Genomic DNA, 15,191 nt, shown 5'->3' with positions numbered 1-15,191 from the left:
CCTTATGACAAAACTGAAAAAACAAGTTGTACTAATTAAGTTAAATGATGATGAGGTACCATTTTGTCCCTAGAGTTAGGGTTTTTTTAAAATTGAATGACAGCAATAAAAAAGATGATGATATACTGTATAGGGAAATGGACTAGTATATCCAGTAGAGCCCACTCCACTTTCCAAAAGTTTCAGATAAGTCACCTGGCTTTAAACTGCTAGAGTAAAGATGGTATCCTTCAAGCAGAAGTCTGAAATTGTTTACTCATGGTATGTATGACTTTTAGTGTTTATTAGATAAATAATGACTCATTGGGCCATCTTTCTTTCTACTTATAAAATAGGCTGACAATTTTTCTACTCTTAGAAGCAGCTCCTCTTCCTTGGCTGAACCATGGAACTGTTTCCCACTTTGCAGATGAGAGGGGAAGCAAAGAATTCTTCAGACTGCAAAGAAAATAGCACCCCTACTCCTCATTCCAAGTTGTCTCCAAGGGTCTCCCTCCAAGAAATACTTAGTGTTTCTCAGCCCTATTTCACCAGCAACATCCAAGTTGTTCCCTCTTCCTATTTTTGCTGCCCAATTACTGTTAAGAGATTTTAAATTTTAGCTTCATTTCCAAAGCAACCATTGTTGCTTGCCCATTGGGTCTTGCTCTAACCACTTGGGCACAGGGACATAAGGGCATGAATATTCCCCTCTTCTCTGAAGCCACAGAATCTGCTAGTTTCTGGAAACACACTCTTTAAATTAAACCATTTGGGGTATTTTGGTTGAGAAATTATTGCCTTTTGATACCCAACTGAAGACACGAGAGTGGTAGCATATGGATTCCCTTTGTAAGTGTTGCAATTCCATTTTGCATTTCTCATTTGAAATTACCAGAGCATGATATGCTTTCATGCTTAATTTTTTCCTTCTGCTAGCCTCTTTTTTTCTTTTAAAATCATTTTTTCCTTAAGTACGTTGCCAGAAAGAATGTCACAGAATATCAAGTAAACAGACTGCTAATTAATATTAAGTAGCAGAGACTAAATCTCTAACTGATATTTTATTAATGGATTCTAAAAAGAAAATATGAACATGTTGGTAGCTGAATTAAAATAAAATCAAAGACAACATGCAAAACTGCTCCAGTTTTTTCTGCAATACACATGCATAAAAATAATAAAAGTTCATGCGTACAGTATCTCAGGAGAAGGCGTTTTAAATTTATGCCAAAATATACACTAGATATGGATAAGAAAGCAAGATAGTCTTTAAGAAGATGTTGGATAGCTATTTGTCTGAAACGGTATAGGGTTTCTTGCCTAGGCAGAGGGTTGAACTAGAAGACCTCCAAGGTCCCTTCCAACTCTACTATTGTATTGTATTGTATATGACTTTCCAGGTTTTAAAGCAAGTGATTCTTTATAATTTACAGTTCTTAGTATAAGACATGTTATCTAAGTGTTTGCTAAGAGTCTGAAACTTGCTTACTTAAATCAGGAAAACAGGCTGGGGCAAAGATACCCCAAATGTCTAATATATTGTCTAACCCATGGGCTATTGATGGCAACTTCCAAGGAAGTGTGCTTGACTTGCAGTCTTCCAGTATTTAGGAAAATAATGGAAACCCACCTCTTTTGGAAGCATTTAAAGTAAAACTGATTTTTAATAGTATTAATTCTGATTTTAATTGCATTAATGTTATTGTATCACTGATGATTGATATATGGAATGTAAATAAAAGGATGGAGTATGAAAACACAATAGCAATATGCTAGTGACATTTGAAATTCCAGAAATAGGTTGTTTTCAGAGAGACTTGTTAGCACTGTCTGCAATATGCTGCTGCTCAAATACCTTTCCTGTTTACTACTACATTTTTAGCTATTTGAAAACACTTCCCTGTTGAAATGTCTTTGCCATCTTTTACCAGTCTGACATCTGCAAACTTCTGCACTAATACTGGATTGCCATCGTACAATTTGCAATCAGAAGTTCTTTCAGGTTTTTTAAAAATCTCATAGAACTATCCATTTGTGAACCTATCAAACCATCTGTAGCCTGCTGTGAACAGCATGAAAAGCACTGTCAACTAACAACTTTTATAATTGGTCTAGGGGAGTATTACTGTTGTTTTAAGAACTGTCCCAGAAATCTCTTTAACTCCTACTTGCTAAAGTTATTTGAATAACCCTCATTTGATTTCATTGGAATACGGTAAGGTAACACCACCACTACCCCCAGGTAAACAAGGCAGGAGACATGATTAGGTGAACTGGTATTACTACTGTAAGTTTATATTAACAGAATCTTTTAAGTCTAAAAGTACAAATCGACCTTGGAGATCACTGGGGTGACAGATGTTGCAACCAGATCGCCATCACATCCATAAGCCTAAAAGTACAAATTTTCTATGTCACTAGATCCTTCCTAGTTTTTTATATAACGTTACACCACTAGGAGAGCCCCGCTCTTTTATCTGGTGTTTCCTAGGCAATATACCTTCCCCTCATTCTCCAATGATGTCATTCACACATTTCAATATACTTAATATCACAAAATATTAAGATCTGAAAATTGAAATTGAAAGTTTATAGCATAAACCATAATGTGGCTGTAGTGCTCCTACTGGCTATCAGCACACTTGGGTATCATACCAAAAAAACTCAGACAGGACTTAGAGAATCTATGCATTGACAAATTTTCCATCTGGCAATTGCAAAATGAGACCTTGCTTGGATTCCACACATATACTTTGCTGATGCATTGTGACATTTTAGGTTCTTGGAAGAATTGCATATGAAAGGTAGCCCCAAATAAAGAACTAAAAGCAGTAACTTCATACTGTTCCAAAGAGATAATAAATAGTATGGAGGAGGAGGAGGAGGAGGAAGAGGAGGAGGAGGAGGACGCAAAGAAGAGAAAGGAGGAGAAAGAGGAAGAAGAAAAGGTAGGATGAAGAAGAAGGAGAGGAAGAATAGTCAGGAAGAAGAATAGGAAGAACTTTTATAAACCACTGGGAATCCAGGTGGCAGCATAATTTTTTTTTAAAAAAAGTTAAAATACCTATGGTTTAATTGAACTTTCTATAGTGTTAAAGTACAAAATGAAAGAAATTCATCATTGATTTTGGTTTTCAAATATGTGACCACTGAGTTTCATATTGAAAAATGTACAGTATTGTACATATGGCTTAAGTATTTATCATAATGATATAAAATGGTATTATTATGCTGCAGTTAGAATATCTGTTTTCTGATAAATCCAGATAATGTTGATGTTTCATTATATTTCCTATTCTTCCAGCATAAAATAATATGAACCAAAGGAATATACATTGATTCATTTCTTATGCTTTCTTACGGTTGGTTAGCTGCAGAATCCTTTTTTCATCAGGCTATAGTTTACCTAATGTTCAAATATAGCATTATCCATGGACATATTATTAATATAAATGAGAGATAAATTATATTTTGAAATACATTGCACAAAGTGACAGGTACTCTTCACATACAAATTCCATTGAATATCCTGACGATGCCGAGGCATCACCAGCTGAAAGATTATGCCATATTTGTTAGAGGACAAAGCAGTAATGAACTGTAATTCATATTCCTAGTAAGTGGGCAGTCAAAGGCTATTCTCCAGGGAATGATCCAAGTTCACAATGTGAATTAATAAGATTCCTATTAAGAACCTTCAATTCTCAACTGCCTTAATGATGGAAATAACTTTTGGTAGCACTATGAAATTTTCTATAATGGATACAATATATGCATGAGGTCTACCCTGTAACTTAATATCAATAACAATTTTTTAAAACAAGGGGTTCATTTTATAAGATACAATATGCTATCTTTAGAAAAAAGTTCTTAAATTCAATACTTGATTCTGTTTCTATATTGCAGTGTAAATTTAAGCAAATAATAATCAAAGTTGTTATGTAAGGCAATCCAGTTTTGTAACATTGTTAGATTCATATCTGAAGTTTGAGAAGCTGCTATGAAAATGAATGATCCTTGATTGCCTTGAGGTTGAAACTCTGACTAATATATTGCTATTTTTTAAAGTCTTCAAGTGAAAATCTTAACACATATATCCTAATGCTGTGAACCAAACTGAACAGTAAAAAAACAGGTATTTTGCAAAATACCTTAAAATTGACACTATATTTTGAAAGCACTCATATTAACTTATATATTTTTAAATTAAAATAAAACCTCATAGACCACCAAGGACCAGAGGAAGATTCAGCCAGTTTGGACCAGTTTGAGTGAATTAGTTAAAATTTTGTGCAGTTCAGTGAACTGGCAAATCCCACCACTAGCTGGCCCCCCCCTCACCTTATCTCACCTTGCCCTCCTTGGCTGATGGCTAGTCATGCCTGCGTCCAGCCACCCTCTGGCTCTTCTGCTTGATCACCCAGACCATGCAGTCCAGCTGGTTTCCACGATTCACCCACTGTGCTCACCATGACTGCCCGCAAAGGTAAGGTGCTCAACCAAAGAGCCGCTTCAGGGTGGACATGGTGAGGCTCAGCTGCCTTTTGGCTTGGAACTTGCCATCCTTCCACCTGCTCGCCCTTTGCCTTGGGTCATGGGATGCTCCAGTCCCTGGCTCTGGCTTTCCCTGGGGCCTACATCCATATGTCTCCCACTCACCCTTCGCCTCGGGTCAGGACATGTACCAGTCACTGGCTCTAGCCTTCTCCTGGGCCTCCACCCATATGCTGCCCACTCACCTTTTGCCTAGGGTCTGCTGCTGTGAGAATACAATACAATACAATACAATAGTAGAGTTGGAAGGGACCTTGGAGGTCTTCTAGTCCAACCCCCTGCCTAGGCAGGAAACCCTATACCATTTCAGACAAATAGCTATCCAACATCTTCTTAAAGACTTCCAGTGTTGGGACATTCACAACTTCTGGAGGCAAGCTGTTCCACTGATTAATTGTTCTAACTGTCAGGAAATTTCTCCTCAGTTCTAAGTTGCTTCTCTCCTTGATTAGTTTCCACCCATTGCTTCTTGTTCTATTCTTAGGTGCCTTGGAGAATAGTTTGACTCCCTCTTCTTTGTGGCAACCCCTGAGATATTGGAACACTGCTATCATGTCTCCCCTAGTCCTTCTTTCTCTTAACCTAAATGAATGAAAGAGCCCCATGGGCTGGAAGGTAAGGCTGATGGTGGGGAAGAAAGATCCGCTCCAGGCTTGCTGTGCTCAGCCAAAGGACTGCCTTGATGGATGGGGGGACATGGTGAGACTCAGCAATTTTTTGGGCTCAGCTTTTGCTTCTGTGGGGCTTTCTGGGTGAGAGGTCTGAGAGAAAATTTTTCCCCTGAGGGCCACCCACTTGCCGATCCACTAAGATTTCATGCAGAAGATTTTCCAGCCTTTCCTGAAGATTCCAAAAATGGTATACGGGGATTTCTTTAAGCTAGGATGTTTCCTTAAAATCTCACTTCTTCTTTGGGTTGCTTTTTCTTTAAAGCGCAGATGGACATCTAGACTAGGAATAGAATGGACAGAGAAAGGTGATTTGTCCTTTCTACAAACCACATCTAAACACACAACTAAATATGGAGAAGTGAGTCTATATTACCACCATGCCCTAGGACTCTTGTGATTCTCATAAATAAGTAAGTAAAAAAAATATTTTACTTCAATGAAGCATTTCACATCACTGTCACTACCTTGACTAGCACTCTGAAGTCAAATAAAATCACTCCATTGTCAATCCTCAAGGATTTCCACAGCTTTACAAAAAATAATGAATACCAATTGCTTGAAAGTAGGCCATATATTGATTTAAAACTCAACAGGATTCACAAGGTTCTAAAGCTATCAGTCTGAGAGAAGAGCCAAGTTGGTTAATACTACATCGTATTAGCATGTATTCATTTTGTATAAAAAAGTATTTATCTGCATTTAAGAGTGAAAACGTTATACTAATGTATCTTTCTCCTAGATCCTGTCTACTTTCACTAAGAATGAACCTGGGAAGGTCCATTTCATTCCCTGTTTAAGTTTTTTTTTTAAAGTTTAAAATCAAGATCCCCATCTGTAAGTTTGTAATTTTAAAAACACGCATGAAATTTCAGGCACCTTGTATTCTCATTTCTGTGTATTTCTCCAGTATGTACATGTGTGTATTTGCTTTTTTTGAACAGATGCATTTTATATGCTTTTTATATGTTCTGTATTGCATCTGGCAAAATATTGATGTTCTATTCTTTTATACAGAAATTTACCCTTGGATATTAAACTTTTATTACCTGCAATAATTTCCCTAGATATGCTTTCATTGCAGACCTCAATTCACCCTTGGCATTTTCTAACAAACTCTTAATTCCTTTCATTACATTTCCTTCATTTACTAAGCAACATTCTGACTCATTTCTTTCCTTTCAGGCATTAAGTCTCTGTTACAGTTCTCAGTACTTCATATGTCTCATTCAGGCAAGTTCACAATGAATACATATTTGGAATTAATTTAATTCTTTTCAGTTCATCTGATCATAGCACTATTAAAGGCATTTCATGAAAGAAGCATTCTGTGAGTCTGACAGATTATGTTTTCCAACACTGTAGGATGGGAAATTCTATTATATACGACTGCTTTCCTATAAGGACAAAAGCTACATGCACTTTTTAGGGACAGTTCTGATTTATGTGACATTTCATTAACATGAAAAAGATAATCTACCAGTATTGAGAGACCATGTGCCACATTAGGATGCTTATAGCGTAAAGATAATATCAACAAATCTGTTCTGGTTCAAATGTATACCTTTTTGTCATTCCATAGAAAATACAAATGCTGACATGTATTCTTTCCCTATCCTCACATTTCAAATTTATTTGATTTATTTAGTTATAAAATGTATTGGCCACTCATCTTACCATAGGGTAACTCTGGGTGGCTTACAGTTACATACAATCTAAGACATAAAAAGTTAAAAACAAACATTAAAACCAAAAACAATGGGGGAGGGCTAAAGCAGAGTAGATAGGAGGTGGGATCCCTTATTACTCAATCAACAACAACTCCGTTTTGCTGATCAACTGGCACAGCCATGTCTTTATGTCCTTATAAAAAGATAGGAAGGTTGGAGCCAATCTCATATCAGGGGGCAAGATTTTCTGGAGGGTATGAGCAAAAGCAGAGAAGGTCCTTCTCCTGGATCTCACCAGCGAGAATACTCATGCTGATGGGATCCGCAGCATGCCTCCACAAAGGGCACAAGTGGCACAGGCCAACCCCAGTGGGGTGAGATGGTCTATCAAGTAACCTGGACCCATGCCATGAAGGGCTTTAAAAGTGACCACCAACACCTTGAATTGCATCTGGAAGTAGACTGGTAAACAGTGCAGCTAATGGAGCAGTGGTGCCACAGTGGTCATTCTTAGGGAGCCGAAAACTATCCTTGCTGCTGCACTCAGCATCAATGATAGCTTTTGAATGTTCTTCAAGGGTAGCCCCATGTAGAGCATATTACAGTAGTCCATCTGTGTATTGAATAGGGACTGAACAATTGAATGAAGGGAATCCTTGTCCAGGAAAGGCCACAACTGATGCACAATATGAAGTTGTGCAAAGGCTCCGTTATCTGCAGCTGCCACCTGTTCCTCAAACAGAAGTGACAAGTTCAGGAGAACCCCCAAGTTGTAGTGTCTTTCTGGGGCAGTGACACCCCATCAGAATCAAAGATGACAAAGTCCTGGATGCAGTAGCCCCGCAAACCCAAAGCCATTCAGTCATATCAGGGTTCAGCCAAAGCCTGTTGTTCCCCATTCAGGACCCACAGTGTCCAGACACTGCAAAAGGGCAGACACAGCATCACTTGAGTCACCAAAAGTGGAAATAGAGAGTTAATTGAATTAATAAAAACCAACAAACCAATCCATCCATAACAGAATTACCGTATTTTTCAGACTATAAAATGGACCTTTTTCCCTCAAAAAAGAGGCTGAAAATCTGGGTGCATCTTATACACTGAATTCAGCATTTTTGCCTCCCATAACCCCACACCCTTCACCAAAATGGCCATGTATAGCCTTTAGGAGGCTTCCAGAGTGCTCCTGGGGGCTGGGGAGGGCAGAAATGACTGAAAAATGGGCCCCTTTTTTGCTCAATTTGACCCCTCCCCCAGCCCCAGGAGCACTCTATAAGTCTCCTCTTTTTTTGTCAAAAAGCGGGCCAGTTTTTGTGAAAAACAGGCCTTTTTTGCTCACTTTTTTTGGGGGGCAGACCCCAGGAGCACACTACAAGCCTCCTAAAGGCTATTCATGCCCTTTTTTTAAAAAAAGGAAAAATGGGCCATTTTTGGGAGGTCTGCAGAGTGCAAAAACTTTTTTTTTTTAATTTGCTTCTTCAAAATCTTGGTGAGTCTTATACTCCGGTGCATCTTATACTCTGAAAAATATGGTACATGATGTTATGCTATTATTGAAGGACTGACAATGGACCTATACTCAGATCTTCTGCAAACCCAAAGGTGCATTCCTTACCCACAGTATGGGACATTATATAATTTAATAAAGGCAAGTCTGGGGCAGGGCATGCATTTGAATTACATCTAATTTCACTCAATTAGTGATTTATTATGGCAGACTGAATCGAGTACTCAGTTGAGTACCTATGGAGTCCTTGGTGTTCTCTGAACTTATCATGCCATAACATATACCATAACTTTTACCATACCCTGTTCTTCCAATAAAGCATTCAGATCTAAGCATATATATATATATATATATATATATATATATATATATATATATATATATATATATATATATATATATATATATATATATATATATATATATATATATATATATATATATATATATATATATATATATATATATATATATATATATATATATATATATATATATATATATATATATATATATAGTGGTATTTCGTAGACTCCTTAGTTTTGTAGCTGGATTTTGTCTTAAGAAATCTTAAGAAACCCCAAAGACAAAATCAGCTAGAAAACCAAGGAGTCGACGAAATACCATGCAAAACCTGCCCGGCAATATATATAGGACAAACAAACAGGAGGATAAATGCCCGCATCACAGAACACAAGAACGCAGTAAGAAAAAAATAAAAAAACTTCCTCCCTTTTCCAGCACCTTAAAGCTACAGGACATGAAATCAACTTTGAAGGAGCCAGGTTAATCTCCAAAACAGAACACCTCAACAAGAGAATAATTATGGAAGCCATCGAAATAGAGAAACACCCCCACAACATGAATAAATGTGACGATGCCTCCCGCTTACCAAACATCTGGAAACCAATCCTAGTCAACAAACAAACCCCACCCATCATCCAGGCCGTTACAATACAAAACAACAATGCACACATCAGCACCAATCTACCAATCATGATACAACCACACAACCATTCATTCCACTTACTGAAACAAAGCCAGCACTCCATACCCCCTCACCAAGATTTACAGAAATACGACAGCTCCGATCACACTTTAAGCCAAAAGCACCAGCCTGAAGATGGTGAGTGAGACCTGGCTGAAACGTTGCCAAGACAATCTCAATTTTACATGGGAAAAGACCCGAATACAACAAAAGCAGCATATGTATGTATGTGTGTGTGTGTGTATGTATGTATGTATGTATGTATTGTGTCACAACCCCTGGTATGCCCAAATATGGGAGGGAACACACCTTTATGTCTTTCAGCTCACTCCAGGAGACCATCCAGGCAGAAAACCATATTTTTAATGTTGCCTTTGTTATATTTGTGTTGTATTTGTGCTGATAAATAAATAAAGGGAGACCAGTATAGATCTATTTCAAGCTATTTAGTCTCATCAGCTAGCCATACCCTTACTGGGATTTGAACCTGGGCTCTATTACATATTAGGGCGATGTGTTAGCCCCAAGGCACAGGCTCTCCTCCTTTATCAGCTAAGCCAGGGAAATAGGTATGTATTGTGTCACAACCCCTGGTATGCCCAAATATGGGAGGGAACACACTGCTTCCCCTTTCTGTCCAGGCAGAAAACCATATTCAAATCCCAGTAAAAGTATGGCTAGAGCTAAATAGCTTGAAATAGATCTATACTAGTCTCCCTTTATTTATTTATCAGCATAAATACAACAAAAAAATAACAAAGGCAACATTAAAAATATGGTTTTCTGCCTGGATGGTCTCCTGGAGTGAGCCGAAGGACAGAAAGGGGAAGCAGTGTGTTCCCTCCCATATTTGGGCATACCAGGGGTTGTGACACAATACATATCTATTTCTCTGGCTTAGCTGATAAAGGAGAAGAGCCTGTGGCTTAGTGGCTAACACATCTGCCTAATATGTAATACAGCCCAGGTTCAAATCCCAGTAAGGGTATGGCTAGTTGATGAGAGCCAAATAGTTTGAAATAGATCTATACTAGTCTCCCTTTATTTATTTATCAGCATATATATATATATGGTTTTCTGCCTGGATGGTCCTCTGTGATGAGCCGAATGACAGAAAGGGTGAGTAGTGAGCTCCCTGCCGTATTTGGGCATACCAGGGGTTGTAACACAAATACATACATACATACATACATACATACATACATACATACATATCACACTCATTTGCACTGATAAAGTTACCTAGCTTGCTAATGAAAGATCTGCAAGCAAACAACTAAGAGAGCACCAAGGTCTTCACAATTCAGCCCTAAGCTACATATATTCTCTTCTATTTGTATCCACACTTTTTTTAAAAAAATCCTGGTATATAGTCAACATTTCCTTTCAGAAGTTCTTTGAAAACTTTCTATAATACAAGGCCTCATTTTTCACTAGTAGTAGAAAGGCTTTGAATTGTGCTCAATTTTCCAAACAATTTGCTTTTTTAAAAAATTCAAGGCACCCTGTATTTTGTTCAGCATAAATAATATTTTAGCCAAAGCTTTCCAACCAGAAAAGTTTCAAATATGATAGCGACACTGATCCCTTAGTATCCGTGCTACTGCTACTTTTCCTTTAGTCAGTATTTATGGAGAAACACAATGCAAAGTCTCTTGTGGTAAGAACTAGAAATCTCTGCCTATCATCATGATTTTCTAGGAAATGCTGAACATTACTATCATTTTATTATTTATTTATTTATTTATTTTATTGTATTTATAGACCGCCCCCACTCCCCGGAGGGACTCGGGCGGTGTACAGACGGCAGCTAAAAAACCATATTCACAACAAAAAATATTAAACACCCCTTAAAAACAGATTATATATAAAGCCTGTACAGTAATAATAAAAATTAAAAAACAACTTAAAAGGTCTACCCCCAATAATTTAAAATACCGGCCAGGGGGATTGAAGATTATAACTACGATTGGGCCAGGCCAGCTAATTGGAACAGGTGGGTCTTAAGTTTCTTGCGGAAGGAGCGGAGATCTGTGGTTGTTCTGATGTCGGGGGGGGAGGTCATTCCAGAGGGTCGGGCCCATCACAGAGAAGGCCCTACTCCTGGGCGCCGCCCGCTGGCATTGCCTAGTGGATGGCACCCGGAGGAGTCCCTCTCTGTGAGAGAGAATTGGTTGCAGGGATGTGTGGGGTAGTATGCGATCCCGCAGATAGCTAGGGTTAGGGTTACGGTTTTCTATGGATTTAATGTGAACCATCATATCTCAAATATTTCTAATTTGTTAACCCTGAAACATAGTGGATATGGATAATAGATTTTTAGAGTATTGGTTATTAATAGATATTGATCAATACCTTTCCACTTTCACTACACTGCCATAGTTTTTAGGTAATTCTGAAGTTAAGGAAGGGATTCTAGAATTTCTTTTCTAATTTCAATTCTCCAATTCTCAATAATGTCAAAATTTCAAAATGCAGAAATAAATTTGAAAACAAAGCAACTTCTTTTTGTCTTATGTAAACTAATAATTCTAAGAACAGAAGGAAAAGAGTACAAAAAGAGGTATAGTATAATCAGAAATATAAGTAATCATCACAATGGGGACTGAAACAGATATTATAATCTCAACAGTGTCCACAAACCTATTCTTTTTTCATATCTGTAATAGGCTTACAACCATTCGGTCCCGTGGTCCCACTATGGAAAAGTATCACAGAAAAAGCCAATGTAATTCAATCATTAAATAAATATTAAATAAAGTATCTTAATTATAGAGTGTAATGTTCTGTATACATAGGTCCAATACAGAGAAGGTGTACTATCTTGCCATTACCAAATGTCAATTGGTAATCCAAGCAAAGACAACAAACCTCTCAAGGCAGAAGACAACTGTAATGTGTTATAACAAAGAATATTTCCAACACAGTTACAAGTAAACAGGATCGTACACAATTCACATTTAGCTTTAAAATATACTATTACTTAACAGTATCTTTGAATATTTTGTTAAGGAATATTTGCAAGGTTCAGATACGCTGTGTGACATTGCAAAAGAGAATTGTTGGGACACTAAAGTAATAAAACTATTTTACAAAAAAAATAGATTACGTTTGCTGAAATGGATCATGTATGAAATTGCAACCAATGTGAGAGCTTAGGTCTAAAGTTCCCAATGTGCTACTCATGAACACAAATGTAACAATTCAATACCTCCTGATTTTTTAAAAACTGCTATACTGGTATGATATAATGCAGAATGTCATTTTTCACTTCTATACTAATGTTAAGATGCCAAGATGTCTCTGATTCTATCATGACACAGATATTAAGGAACAAAGCACCAATCTTCAAAAGCAGAATTGAGTCTCAACTTCTGTTTGAGATATGCTCATTGGTCCATAAAGATTGGGTATCATAAGCCCTATGTCATCTTATATCCTTACTAATTTTAGAGGTGAACTCTCCAGTCATTTATTCCATTTCTTGCTTCATTGAAACTCTGATAATAGAAAATATAGATATAGTCTCATCAAGTTCTGATCTCAAATTATCATCAAACAATTAGGAAGCTAACTACCTAATGTTTCTTTTACAAGAGGCAGAAATAGATGACCTTCACTATGGCTAACACATTTTGACAATTATTATTTTAACCATAGTAATCCTTTTTTAAAAAAAATGTTGCCTATATTTCTAGTTTTAAGATTAACAAACCAGATGAAACTCCACTTAGAATAAAGTTAGCATATTACACATTTCATTAAGTAGTATTTTTCTAAGCACATGGAAGTCAAAGAGGCTACCATTAATCTAACCTCCAGTTTATGCTATCCATCAGACACGTCAGTTCCAAACAAAATAAAATCAAATACTTATTACAGTTATGGACTAGCATAAGAGATCAGTGTCATTTCTGTACATAGCACCATTTTCAACAATTAGACCAAATCTTGGGGAAATATTTATAGCTGGTGTCTCCCATCATGCATTTCATGCACATACCTACTTTCTTCTACAACTAGCTATTGCATAATACTGTCTATTTATACTTTGCTTTTGAGTTGCAAACACATGATTTAAGGACATATGATCTTCTGCTACCATGCTACAGTATGCATACTGTATGCTTTTTTATATAACATATGGCACTATTCTTCATAAAAATGATAGAAGGTTTTGAAGCTACAGGAACCTTGGGGAGGAGTGACCATGCAATATTGGAATTCAACATTATGCATGCATAAGCAAAAGAAGAAAGTCAAACTAGAGTCTTAGACTTTAAGAGAGCTTTTCAATAAACTTAGAGAGACTTGGGAAGGATTCCATGGAGGAGAATCCTCAAGGGGAAAGAAACTCAAGAAGCTTGGGAAATTTTGAAAAGTGAGATTATAAAAGCCCAGGCTAGCACAATATCAATGAAGAAGAAATATAACAGTTCTCAAAAGAAACCAGCATAGTTTGCATAAAGAAGTCTCTGACAAATTGAATGACAAAAAGGACAAGTATAAAAAGTGGAAAGGGGGTCACATAATTAAGGCAGAATATCAGCAAATAGTGCAAGCCTGCAAAGATGAAGTAAGGAAAGCTAAGGCTCACAATGAACAAAGGCTTGCGACAAAAGTAAAAAAATAACAAAAAAGGCTTCTTCCAATATGTTAAAAACAAGAAAAAACTCACAGAAACAATTGGTCCATTGCTGGGAGAAGGCGGCAAGAAGATGACAAGCAACAGGGATAAAGTAGAACTACTTAACTCATTTTTTTGCATCTGTCTTTACACAAAGGGAAAAAAATAGTCCAATCTGTCAAAAATAGCACCACAAAAAACAGATTAGCAATAAAAGTTAAAATAGGGAAGAAAATGGTAAGTGATCAACTGTATACCCTAGATGAGTTTAAATCACCAGGACCAGATGGATTACACCTCAAAGTGAAGTGAACTACCTCAGGGAACAGCCAGATGACTGGCAAAGAGCTGGTGTAGTTTTCATATTCAAAAAAGGAAAAAATAGATCTAGGAAATTCCAGACCCATCAGCCTGATATCAATACCAGGGAAGTTTCTGGAAAAGATAATCAAGCAACAAATCGGTGAACATCTAGAAGCAAACAAAAGCCAACATGGGTTTGTCAAAAAAGATCATGCCAGACTAATCTTATTGCATTCTTTGACTTGGACCTCAGTAAGGCATTTGACAAAGTAGATCTACTACTTGATAAAATAGAAAACTGTGAGTTAGATAGCATCACTACAAGATGACTCGTAATGGCTGACCAACCATACTCAATGTGTAGTTCTCAATGGAACTGCATCTACATGGAAGTTGGTATGCAGTGGGATACCTCAGAGCCCAGTATTCTTCAACATATTAATCAATGATTTGGATGAGGGGATAGATGGAGAACTCATCAAATTTGCAGAGGACACCAAGCTAGCAGGAATAGCCAACACTCCAGAAGATAGGCTTAAGATACAGAAGGATCTTGACAGACTTGAACATTGGCTGCTATCTAAAAAAAATGAAATTCATTGATGAAAAAAGTAATGTTCTACATTTAGGCAGTTAAGATAAAATGCACAGATACAGTATATAGTACTTTGAACAACAGTAGTACCTATGAGAGAGATCTTGAAGACCTAGTGGACAATCACATAAATATGAGCCAGTAGTGTGCTGCAGCTGCCAAAAAAGCTAACACAGTTCTAGGCTGCATAAACAGAGCAATATAATCAAGATCACGTGAAGGGTTAATACCATTTTATAATGCCTTGGTAAGGCCACTCATGGAATACTGCATCCAGTTTTGTTTGCCATGATGTAA

Source organism: Natrix helvetica (genome assembly GCF_964273705.1).
Source record: "Natrix helvetica genome assembly, chromosome: 4".
Lineage (NCBI taxonomy): Eukaryota > Metazoa > Chordata > Lepidosauria > Squamata > Natricidae > Natrix > Natrix helvetica.
This window is presented reverse-complemented; position numbering follows the sequence as displayed.